Genomic DNA, 13,024 nt, shown 5'->3' with positions numbered 1-13,024 from the left:
AAATCCTACATGGTATCAGAGCCAGATCTACTGTAGCTTGTTCGGTGTTTGAAAAAAAAGGGAGAACAAGGGTTTGGTGGATCAGATCTGGTGTTTTTTTGGGCTTTTCTTGAGAAAACAGGGGGGTCACCGATTTTCGGAGCAGTTTGAGGCCAAACGGACATCACGGATGGATTCAGAAGGCGTCAAAACTCCCATTTTGATATAAAATTTGTCCGATTTGGACAACGTTGATCTGAGAGGCAATTTTTTTTTGCCCAGCAGGGCCGTACGACCTCTGCACGCACTCCGAGGCAGAATTTTACAAAAAAAAATTGCAAAAAAAAAAAATATTTGCACGGTTTTTATTGCAGCGGTTAGTAACCCGCAGAGGAGCTGCTAGCGGTCACCGCTGACAGCCATCCCCGCCAGCGGCGTCCGTCGCAGCCCCACCGTGCTCCGCTCTCCCTCCGCCCGACCACCACCCAGCCGCTGCTCTGCCAGCGGTGCAGGGGTGGTGTGAGATTTTTGTTTTTTTATTATTTTTTTATTTAAAAAAAATAATTTTTTCATGCATTTTCAGAGGCCCTGTTGGTTTTTCTTCCGTAACTTGAGCATACAGACGTATTTTTTTAATCCGAAAAATGCGTCGGAAAGCTAGTTCTGAGACGGAGATGGTCGTACAGGTGTTTTTGGGTTTTGATGCAGTTTGGTTGCCCGTTTTGGCAGTCAAAGCCGGATGTTCTGTTTTGCACTCCGGGAGGCGTATCTTGAGCATCCAATCTCTGATTTTGGACTTTTTTATATCGCTGGAAAGCTCTTTCTGTGCTCTTTCCAGTGATGCTGGTTGTTGTTCCAGATTTCGTTCCAGGCACATCCTATTCAGTCTTTTGCGTTTTAGCATTCTGGTGGATATCTTGTTTGTTTCAGGTCCGGGGATCGATTTTGTTGCTTTAGTTGCTTTGTTTTGGGCTCTCCTTCTGTTGTTTCAGCCTTATGTTTTTTCTGATCATTATTGATTTTCATTGTAAGCATCTTTATGCAACGCACTGAGATAAAGTGCCACTCTTGCGTTTCAGGATCCTTTTCATCATTGTGATTCGTTGTACTCGCACTATTTTATAAAGTGCCATGGGAGGGATAGTTGTTTGCCGCTTATAGGCCCTCTTTCTCTTTTGCCTCATGCAGTGTCGATGACACGTGCCTTTATTGGTGTCTGTACCTCACTCTCGATGTGTTTGGTTCCTGTGTTGTAGGAGATTCTTTGGCCCACCTTTTCAGCTGCCTGTCACCTCACCTGCATTAAGGGGGGCTTATATTGTTGTTCTATGCTTCTTTGGTTGATGGTTCGTTGGTGTGAGCTATGTATTTAGTACCTGATCCTACATACTAGGCAATTGCAGTGGCTGGCTACCTATGCATTTCGGTGAGATGGATCATCTACCATATAGACACGCTCGGTTTGTGCCTTCTATTTCCATGGAGGTTCTACAGATCAGCTTTTTGACAGAGTTTTGCGGTTCTTCATGCTTCAGTGATTCTCTTCTGATCTCTCTTTGTTCCTTCTTTTGGAACATTCTTTGCTATCTCTTTTTGGAGTAGGGTTTTTCCCATGTGGTTTTTTTTATTTCTCCTCTTTATAGAGATTTTGTTGTGATTGGGTACCTGATCAGGCCTTGTTGCCGGGACCCAATTTTCCTGCTTTCATAATTGTGCTAGGTTAGCTTACCTCTTGAGCTTTGCTTAAGGAGGGGTGTTAGAGTAATTAGTTGTTTTCACTTACTAATTAAATCACTTTGATTTAATTAATTTCTAGTTTGCTTAAGCTATCTTGTAGGTGCATATAATTAATATTTTATTAATTATAATGTGCAACCCTAGCTTTTTTAGGCTTTAGGTTACCTTTTTCGGGTTTCGATCTCTTTTATAAGGATTGATCTCTTTGTTTTTTTTTTATTATGAAGATCCGTTGAATAATATTTTCTTCGTCTGAGTTTTTCAGATCAAACCCTTGCCTCTTCTTGTCTTTTTCTTCTCCGTGACAAGTTTTCTGCATGTAGGTTTTCTTGGGCTTCGTGGATTTGTTGTGCACTTTTGCTCAAATCCTATAGTTGTCCCCATCAATTATTGTAACACTTTGCCGATGAGCCTACTCCTGCTTATGCACATGCTTGCTGTGCACATCCCCCATGGTCTCTGGTTCACTTTATATTGATCTGTCCAAACAAAGTCAAAATCTTTAAATTCAAGCTCCCTTTGCTTAGCTATCTAATTTAGTTGTAGATGAATCCTATCTATGGGAATGAAGTTGAATTGGTTCTTCACATTTTATAAATTGTTTGTTTTGGAAACAAAGATTAATGGATAACAGTGAAACTATGTTATTGGATTCCCTGAAATAGGCTACTGAATTGCTGAAATATGGTATGGGTGTTGGTATAGTTCTGTAAGAGCCTGGGGACTTTCAAGGGTTCAGCACAAGCAAATCCACAGGAATTGCATAAAAGAGAAAAATTCGGTGTCAAAATTGGAAAAATCATGAGTGGATGTAAGTCAAATGGTTTGTTTTCCAGCTGTTCCAGATTGAAGAGAATCTACTTTCTTTCCCAACTCCTTAATGTTTTTTCTTCAGCCACCGTTTTTTCTTCAATCACCATAGTATACATGACACACACTCTTGCTTGGTGCTTAGCACTTGGCTCTTTGACATGTATACATGACACTGCAGCATTGGTTGCTGTTGTTCCTGCACCTTCTAACCATTATCTGCAGCTTAGTTTCTGGTTCTCTATAGTTTTAGACTGTTATCTGCAAGATAGAGTCACCTATTAAGGCTTTCTAGAATAAAACTTTGCTAGCCTCTTTAACAAATATTATATTAAAAAATTTCTAACCCCTTTTTCAATTGATCCTTCATTATGACAAGTGTTGGAAACTTACAATTGGAACCATTTTTATTTTGTCATTGATGTCAAATCTATTGGTAAAACATATTTATACCTAATCTAAATGTCATATCTATATGACTGATGAAGAGGATTTTAGAAATTGCTCATAACAATAGCACCTAGAGGAAAGGTTGAGTTATGAAAAGGAAGCTACAATGGACATTTGATTAGATAGAGTTTGATAAAGCAAAGTGATTGTTTATGTCAAGAAAGTTAAGCCAAGCCAAGAAATAGAGTAAAAGGCTAAGGAATGCCGAGTGATGCTAGTGTCAACCAAACCACAGTATGGGCTGAGCAAATCTAGTGTTGACTGAGAGTTAGTATTGACCAAACAAGATAGTTGATGCTGAGCCAGAAGTTTTACAGCAACCGAGTAATTCAGTGATGACTGAGTGTTAGAATTTAAAGATTGCCGAGTAACAGTATGAGAATGAATTTGAGGAAATCATGAGATCTAGCCAACTTAGTTGATTTCTTTGGAGATGTAAACTGCGTTGAAAATAAGATTGATGAGTTGGATCATTAAATTCAAGGTGAGGAAAGACCTAATAGATAGATTCTAGAGGAAGATCAAGAAGATGGACAGATGCAATGAATCGTGCTGAACCTGATCGTAAACCCTAAGATCTACGATGATCATGGAAAATGGTAAAGCAAGAATTGCCTATTTAAAGAGGTACAAAGCCGAACAAGAAGTGTGTGGTGCACATGAGAAAGAGGCATACGACAAAAGGTTGACTAGAGATGCACAAGTGAGAGAGTGAATGTGAAGCTAAAGGAGATTGCTTACGTAGATGTTGATGTTGATAAGTGAATCTGAGCAGAAGGCTTAAGTGTTGGTGAAAGGAGAAGGTTGATTGCTTGAAGGGTTGCCAAGCGAATCAAAACAGAGATGACAATGGAAGGCTTATTGGTGAATCAACACATGAACCAAACAGTAATTTGAACTTGCAAAGTGAGTTATAATCATACAAATCAAAAGCTACTATTTTTTTCTAATCATTGTAAACAGTTTGTATTGAAATCCTTTTAACAAAGGTTGACCTAACAGTCATTTGAAAGACTTAACAGTCTGTGTAAATCCTTTAACTAAGTGACATTCTCAATGGAATGATCAAAGTCTTTTGACAAGGCCACACTTAACAGGGTGATTAAATCCTTTAATCAGGTCACATTCAATAGTGTGTATTGTAAACCTTTAAGAGGGTTGGCTCCTAACAGAGCTCATTTTGAAAGAGTGAAAAAGTGGTGACATGTTGCTGGTGATTTTTCCCAAATTGGGTTTCCACGTAAAAGCCTAGTGTTGAATTTGTGTTGAATGTTTTACATTTCATGATGTTTTCATTAAGCAAGGCATGTTACGTTTAAGACAGTATTTTCATCATTACAGTAGAGACCGAGAAACAACAAGATAAGCAGAACAGTGAGTGTTTATATTTAATTGTTCAAATGGTACTTAAGGACCTTGAGTAATTGATTCACCCCCTCTTCTTAGTTATTCTAAACATTTCTAACAATTGGTATTAGAGCTCAGTGCTTACAGAGGAAAAATTGAAGGTACTTAAAGCCAAAGATCATGACTCATAAGAGGGATGTACCCAAGCTAAACAAGGAAAACTTTCATGCATGGCAGACCTTGATGAGGTTGTACATATGTAGTACCAGTGATGCTGCTATCAACTTTGTGGATAATGAGTATGTAAAGGTAACCACTACTCTGATAGCTGATCAACTGAAGCATAAGCAGGAACACAATCATGCAATGTTGGAGATTGCCTCAGCCCTAAGCTATGTTGAGTTTGATGAGTTAAAATATTGTGATAATGCAAAGAAAATGTGGGAAAAATTGAAAACCATATATGGAAGTGATGACAATGTCTTGAGAGCCAAATCAAAAAGCCTGAGAGGTAAATTTGATGACATGAGAATGAGGGAAGGTGAGAATATAGTACAATATTGCACAAGAGTCAAAAAGGTTGCCAATGCTATTTGTGGTGCAAATGGAGAAATCAAAGATGAAACAATAATAAGCAAGGTATTGAGGATTCTACTCCCTATATATGCCATTAGAGTCTCTGCAATCCAAGAACTGAGATGCACAACAAGAACTGAGATGCACAACATGTAACACTTTGACCTTAAAATGTGTAATTGGTAGTGCTTTTGAGATGTCTAACTTTGATAGCTACACACTTGCTACTATTGAATTTGCATTCAAGTCACAAATATTCTTAGCAAAAGAAAAGGTAAACATGTGAAGAGTGACAGTGATAGTTCTAATGATGAGATTGATGAACTTGAAGCTCTTATTGCAAAAAGATTTGGAAGAAGAAATGGTAAATACAAAGGTAAATTGCCTATTATTTGCTTTTCATGCAACAAAGTAGGTGATATTGCTGCTAGGTATCTTGACAGAGAGGATAAGGATGAAAGGAAGGAAAGCAAGTACAAAGAAAGAAGGGATGACCAAGACTTCACGAGAAACAAGGATGAAAAAGGTAAGAAATCTTGTTATATTGTTGAAGAAAAAACTTACAATGAATTTGAGAGTAATGATGATGTCGTCTATGTTGCTATAAAAGAAGATTCTAATGAAGATGAGAAAACTGCATTAATCTCATATATAAACAAGAGTGATAGATGGATAGTTGACAGTGGATGCTCCAATCATATGACTAGTGATAAAGATAAATTTGAGGATATTGGTTCATACAAAGGTGGATGTGTTAAATTTGGTAATGATATCCCATGTGTTGTAAAAGGTAAAGGTAGTATTCAATTGACTCAATGTGACAATATTTACTAGGTTGAAGGACTTAACTATAATTTGTTGAGTGTTTCATAGCTAAACAAATCAGGTTATAGAGTTGAATTTCATAACAGGAAAGCCAAGATACGTGATGTTGATGGTAAGCTGATTGAAATTGGTGATTAGACAATAGGTAAGTTGTTCTATCTAGAGTTATCAAATGAGACATGTTTGTTTGCACAACAAGAAGATGTTTGGTTATGGTAGAAGAGGTTATGCCATGTAAACTTTGACAATTTGGTGAATATCAGTAAGATGAAGAAAGTAAGAGGATTGCCTAAACTAAAGAAGCCCGACAATGCCATGTGTAAACAATGTTTAAACTAAAGAAGCCCGACAATGCCATGTGTAAACAATGTCAATTGGGAAAAATGACCAAATCTAGTTTTAAGAGAAAAACATACACTGCTAGTGATATTTTGGAATTGTTTCATAGTGACCTATGTGCACCCATTGATGTTCAAAGTTACTATAGAGATAAGTATTTCATTCTATTTGTTGATGACTACTCTAGGATGATAATTGTGATGTTTCTTAAAGCTAAATCTGATGCTTTGCAGTTATTTAAGTGGTATTTAGCTAGAGTTGAAAAAGAAATAGTTAAGAGTGTAACAACCAAATTTCCCGGGTCTTAATTAACAATTAACATAGTAAAAAAAAATATAGCTATTACGTCAATTTCATAGGAAGATAGTTATATCAGTCATTTTCATGTGAATGAGATTTACCGTTAGAATCAGTTAGACAAATTTTCTTAACTAGAACTTAAAACACCATCAAAGAATTTGCTATAGAAATTTAATTCCACATACCAGGGAATTTGAACTGATAAATCATTGTAAGAAGGCTTCTGCAATCACCCAGATTAGTCTACAAAAATCATATAACGACTACCATCCAATACTACTATATCAAAATCAAATGACAATTACTATTAAAAACCACCATATAAATTTAGGGCATCACAAACCACTGTATCAATTAGGGCATCGATTATTATTGGATCATTTAGGGCTTCTAATACCATTGCATCACTTAGAGCTTCTGATACCATTGATTCAATTAGGGCTTTCGATATCACTGATTCAATTAGGGCTTCCAATACCATTGTATCATTCCTTTCCTTCTAGTTACTTAACTATGGCAATAACTCAAGATTAGAAAATATGCTCATATTCGATATTCATATAAATGAAAAAACAATTCATAATTCTATCTCTCACATCTAGGTGTAAAATAATTGTAACGATGAATTAACTTAATTAATCTTACCTTCTTGCATATACATCATAAAAGTGATAATACTTGTTTCCGACAAACAATTGAATGTATAGCTTATCTTTGTCTGTTGTACGTCTGACAACTTTAGAAGAGGTGAAACATTGTGAGGGGCTTAATCACTCAACCTCAGACCATAACATATCCCACACAATCTCTAATGAGAAAAGCCCTCCCTACTCGGAATAGACAGGGATCATATATCATCTACCGAGCATCCTGATATTTAAACACAATACTAGACTTGACAACAAGAGTTACAATAACAGGATCATGCATGAGCTATTAAATAATTCATATTAAAAATGATAAACATTGTTATGTCATAACTGATGCTATTTTCATGTTATTGCAGATTCCTTTCTCTCACCTCTTCACCCTATTCCTTGGCTACACAGTTGGGTGAGTCCTAGGTGTTCGGAATTTTCAAAACAATCGGTTCTGTCAATTATACAAGAAGATTATATGCATCCAGCATTGCGCTATCTATGGTTACATGATTATGTAATATAATAATATCCAATGGCATAATAATCCATACTTCTCTTATATTATGTGTGTCATGGTTCAGAAACAGAATAATTATTGCTGTTGATATTCATATTGTTTGTAATGACTCTTTTTTTATTTGAGATCCCTAAGTTACCATTGACTTCTTTATTGAAGGTCTGAGATACAATGAATGAAAATATACATATAGAAAAACAAACATGAAAGGCTCTATGAAATTGAAGGTGGCCAACAACAATGCTACAAATGATAATCTCTATCCAAATAAGGATTTACCATGCCTAGCCGGCTGCACTGTATTTTACATTCTAGAAAAAAAATAAAAAAAATATTGGAAGCATTTCATAACCTGGTTATTGATGGCCTTGGCTTGTACTTGATACCCACACGTCTTCTAGCCGAATCTCTTGCACGGCTTAGTTTGAGACACAATTTCAAATCAAGCTGGATACAACATTTGTAGAGTGCGGTGGATATAGGTAATAACTGGAATATCTTGGAACTCGACTTGTTGCAAGCATGCATACAGAAATGATTGCAGAATAATGGCAAGGCTAGGAGTCGTGTGTTGCCTGACTTGATTATGGATTTGGTTCAAAAGTTGCAAGTAATGGCGGAAATAAGAAAGAATAGTATATAACTCGGCTTAAGCAAACAGAACATGTGTAGAATCGTAGCAGAAAAAGATGTAAGCTGAGGTTTGATATGACTTGACTCCTATCATAGCTTCTCTTAAGGAACTAGCAGTGACTTTCGCAGCTCCCATCAGTTTCTCAAGATGTCCATTCTATTTCAGACATTAATTCGATTTGAAAAGAAGAGAAATAAAGAGGAAAAAGAATTAAGGAGTTGAAGAGTTATAGACTTTATTTTATTATTATAATACATTCTTATATACATTCACATAAGTCTATTGATGAGGTGACATCATTAGATTATATTATTATAATTTATTGGTGCCAATTCATTTTTATATTTATGTGTTCGTATTTAAGTTTTTACTATAATGATAAGATAAAGATTAATAAACAATCTCTAAAGGTATGTATTATATTTTAACTCAATTATTTTATGTTTCACAATTTATTTAATTAAATAGCTCATGTGGGTCCCACAGATGTATCTTGTTTCAAGTCGCTAGGTTATCAATGCTTCAAGTCGCTAGGTTATCAATGCATCTGCCCAGTGATGGTGATGCTCTTGTGCCTAATTCTTTTCTGATAATGCTTCCACTCCTTCGACGTGTCTCCTGTAAGGAAGTTCTCCGCAGTTAAATTATATTATCATAATAAATTATTTAATTATAATTAATCATAACGTTTTACCATCTTCTCCATTCCATGAATTCGTGACAAATGATCAACTAGCTTATTATATTCATTTTCAAATTATAACGACTAACCATCTTTCCATTTCATAGGATTATAACCAAATTAACTGTCAACTGACTTCATGTGAACCTCAACGGCTATATTTCAAATTAGGTCAAAAATTGGGATGTAACAAAGAGTCTGAAGTGCTTGAGATTTGACAGAGGTGGTGAATTCATTTCAAATGAGTTCAATACATTTTGCAATGATAGAGGAATTAAGAGACAGATGTCAGCACCTAGAACCCCTCATCAAAATGGGATAGCTGAAAGGAGAAACATATCAATAATAGACTGTGCAAGAACATTAATGATAGAGAAGAGCATATCAAAGAAATATTGGAGAGAAGCTGTTAGTACTACTCTCTATACCTTGAATACAGTACAAGTCAAGAAAGGTACAAATGCTACACCTTTTGAACTGTGGTATGGATATGCTCCTAATGTAACATATTTCAAAACCTTTGGAAGTAGATGCTATATACTTAAAAGATAATAGGAATGGAAAACTTGATGCAAAAAGTGATGAAGTTATGTTTCTAGGATATTCCACCAAGAGCAAAGCTTACAAGTGTTTGAATTCTAACACTAACAAAGTTGTGGAAAATGCATATGTGAAAGTTGATGAGTTTGTAGAAAGAAGTGACACTGCATGCAAAGAAGAACTTGAAGACTAGAGTACATTCATCTATGTGGATGATGATGCTCCTAGCACTCCTAATGAACAAGCAAATAAAGTTGTAGTCTCTCAGCAGAAAGGAAATGAGGAAGTGCAAAAACAAATTGCCAACCAGCAGAGAGTGGGTGTCGAGCAATAGGCTGAAGATGCCAAGTTATAGATAGGGAATGCCGACCATCAGATAGCAAATGTTGAGCCTACAGAGCATGAGCTAAAACTTGAACAAGAAAGAGCAAATGAGCTCGAGATTATCTTTCTAGATGAACCTATAGAAGAACCAAGAAGGAAACTACCTGTGCTAGCGAAATATGTGAGAAGACATCACAAACTTGAGCAAATCAATGGTAATGCTGAATCAAGTGTTATGACAAGAAAAAGATTCAAAGATGATGCATGCTTACTTTGTTAGTTTGAGCTCAAAACAATAAAAAATGCTGTAGACAATGAAGATTGGTTTCAAGCAATGAACGAAGTAATTGACCATATTGAGAAGAACAATACTTGGACTTTAGTGCCAAGACCGAAAGACAAAAATGTCATTGGGATAAAGTGGGTTTTTAGGAACAAACTCAATGAAAATGGAGAAGTAACAAGAAACAAGGCAAGACTGGTATGCAAGGGTTATGTTCAAGGAGTTGATTATGGAGAAACTTTTGCTCATGTGGCAAGACTTGAAGGAGTCAAAACTCTGCTTGCCTATTTAGCCTACAAGAATTTCAAGGTATATCAAATGGATGTCAAATCTGCATTTTAAACTGGTATACTTGAAGAAGAAATATACATTGAACAACTTGAAGGATTTGTAGATCCAGACAAGAAGAACATGGTACGTAAATTGAACAAAGTCCTTTATGGATTGAAACAATCCCCAAGAACATGGTATGAAAGGTTACATAACTATTTGGTAAAGATTGGTTTTGAAAGGACAAATGATAATAGTAATCTATATTTGAAGAATGGTAAGAATAATGAAGTATTGTTATCTAAAATATTTGTTGACGATATTATATTTGGAGGAAGGGAAGCATTGTGCAAAGCATTTGCCGATGAAATGAAGAAGGAATTTGAAATGTCTATGTTTGGTGAAATCAAATTCTTTGTTGGATTACAAGTATGTCAAATGAAGTTTGATATTTTTATCACTCAATCCAAATACATCAAGGAGATACTAAAGAGTTTTGGTATGAAAGATTCAAGGCCAGTGACTACACCTATGTCTATAGTACATAAGCTATCTAAGAATGATGAATCTGCTGAAGTGAACCAGACTTTATACAGATCCATGATTGGAAAATTACAATATGTTGTTCATAGCAGACCAGATATAGCTTTAGTAGTTGGAATAGTTGTTAGATTTTCAGCAAATCCTTAAGAAATTCACATGATGCCTGTGAAAAGGATAATGAGATATCTGAAAGGTAGAGAAGACTATGGATTGTATTACAAGAGAAATGATAAATTTGAATTGAAGGTATTCACTGACTCAGATTGGGCAAAAAAAATTGATGATAGAAAAAACACTAGTGGAGGTGTATTCTTTCTAGGAAAGAGTTTGGTGTCATGGACAAGCAAGAAACAAAAGTGTATTTCCTAATCAACAGCTGAAGCCAAGTATTTGGCAGCTGCAGTGAACTGTTCAAACTTTGAAACATTATGTGGATAAAACAATTACTGAAAGGTATGGAAGAAGAAATTACAAATCTAGTAGTTATCTATTGTGATAACACAAGTGCTATCAACATTTCAAAGAATCCAATGATGCACGCTAAGACAAAGCATATTGCTATCAAGTATCACTACTTGAGAGAACTAGTTCAAGACAAAGAAGTGAAGCTAGAATATGTGCACACCAAGAAATAGATTGCTGACATATTCACAAAAGTATTACTTAAAGATGCTCATGAATATCTTAGAGGTAAATTAGGGGTGACTCCCCTAAACAAAGCTACTTAAGGAGGCAAGGTGCATTGCATTACATGTGCTAATCAAAATATCCTACATAGTGATGCAATACAACTCTACTTTGGGAAATGCCTAAGGTAGATAGTTAACTACAACATAATAGATCGTCATAGATAGATGACAAAAATCAGTGAGACATACAAAATCTATATACTTTAGATGTGTGAAGGGATTGAAGCTATGAAAGCTAAGTGTCTTTGGCATTGTTGTCAAAGAAGGAGAGATATACAGTAATATAGTAAAAAGGGAGATTGTTGTCTAAGAAAGATATCTAGAGAGAGATATTGAGATAAAGAGCAAGAGGGAGATATACAAAAGTCAGAGAAGGAGAATATGAATACAGAAAAGAGACTATTATCTCAAAGGGAGAAATCTTTTGGATTGTATGGTACCCAAGTGAGATACATTTGATACATTGAGATATTGTCAATAATGAGATGAAGAGATGTTGCCATCAATGCCAAAGAGAGAGATTGTTGGAAACTTATAATTAGAACAATTGTTGTTATGTTATTGATGTCATTCTATTGGTAAGACATATTGCTACCTAATCTAATGTCATATCTATTTGATTGATGAAGAGGATTTGAGAAATTGCTCATAACAATAGCACTTAAAGGAAAGGTTGAGTTATGAAAAGGAAGCTACAATGAACATTTGATTAGATAGACTTTGATAAAACAAGTGATTGTTTATGTCAAGAAAGTTAGGCCAAGCCGAGATATAGAGTAAAAGGCTAAGGAATGCCGAGTGATGCCAGTGTCAACCGAGCCACAATACAGGCCGAGCAAATCTAGTGTTGACCAAGCGTTAGTATTGATTGAGCAAGATAATTAATGCCGATCCAAAAGTTTTACAGTGACCGAGTAATTCAATGATTACCGAGTGTCAAAATTTAGAGTTTGCCGAGTAACAGTATGATAATGAATATGAAGAAATAGTGAGATCTAGCTGACTCAGTTGATTTCTTGGGAGATGTAAACCTATTGAAGATAAGATTGATGAGTTGGATCATTAAATTCAAGTTGAGGATTAGGAAAAAACCTAATAGACGGATTCTAGAGAAGTTTCTAGAAGAAGATCAAGAAGATGGACAGATACAATGAATCGTGCTAAACCTGATCGTAAACCCTAAGATTTACAGTAATTGTGGAGAACGGTTAAGCAAGAATTGCCTATTTAAAGAGGTACAGAGCCGAACAAGAAGTGTGTGGTGCATATGAGAAAGATTCATACAATAGAAGGTTGATCAAAGACGCACAAGTGAGAGAGTGAATGCGAGGCTAAAGGAGATTGCATACGTAGATGTTGATGTTGATAAGTGAATATGAGCAAAAGGCTTAAGTGTTGGTGAAAGGAGAGGTTGATTACTTGAAGGGTTGCCAAGTGAATCAAAACAGAGATGACAATGGAAGACTTATCAGTGAATCAACACATGAACCAAACAATGATCTGAATCTGCAAAGTGAATTGTAATCATATAGATCAAA

At 35.6% G+C, this 13,024-nt stretch overlaps 1 protein-coding gene across 3 annotated transcripts in view; it reads left to right on the top strand.

Annotated features, from left to right (window-relative positions):
* LOC149566299 (Major facilitator superfamily protein) overlaps positions 1-13,024 on the top strand; it is an 84,613-nt gene that overhangs the window by 46,904 nt on the left and 24,685 nt on the right. The gene's annotated exons all lie outside the window — the stretch shown is intronic.

This window comes from Cupressus sempervirens, chromosome 3, assembly GCF_028749045.1.
Source record: "Cupressus sempervirens isolate cs-2001-9-10 chromosome 3, ASM2874904v1, whole genome shotgun sequence".
Taxonomy (NCBI): Eukaryota; Viridiplantae; Streptophyta; class Pinopsida; order Cupressales; family Cupressaceae; genus Cupressus; species Cupressus sempervirens.
This window is presented reverse-complemented; position numbering and strand designations above follow the sequence as displayed.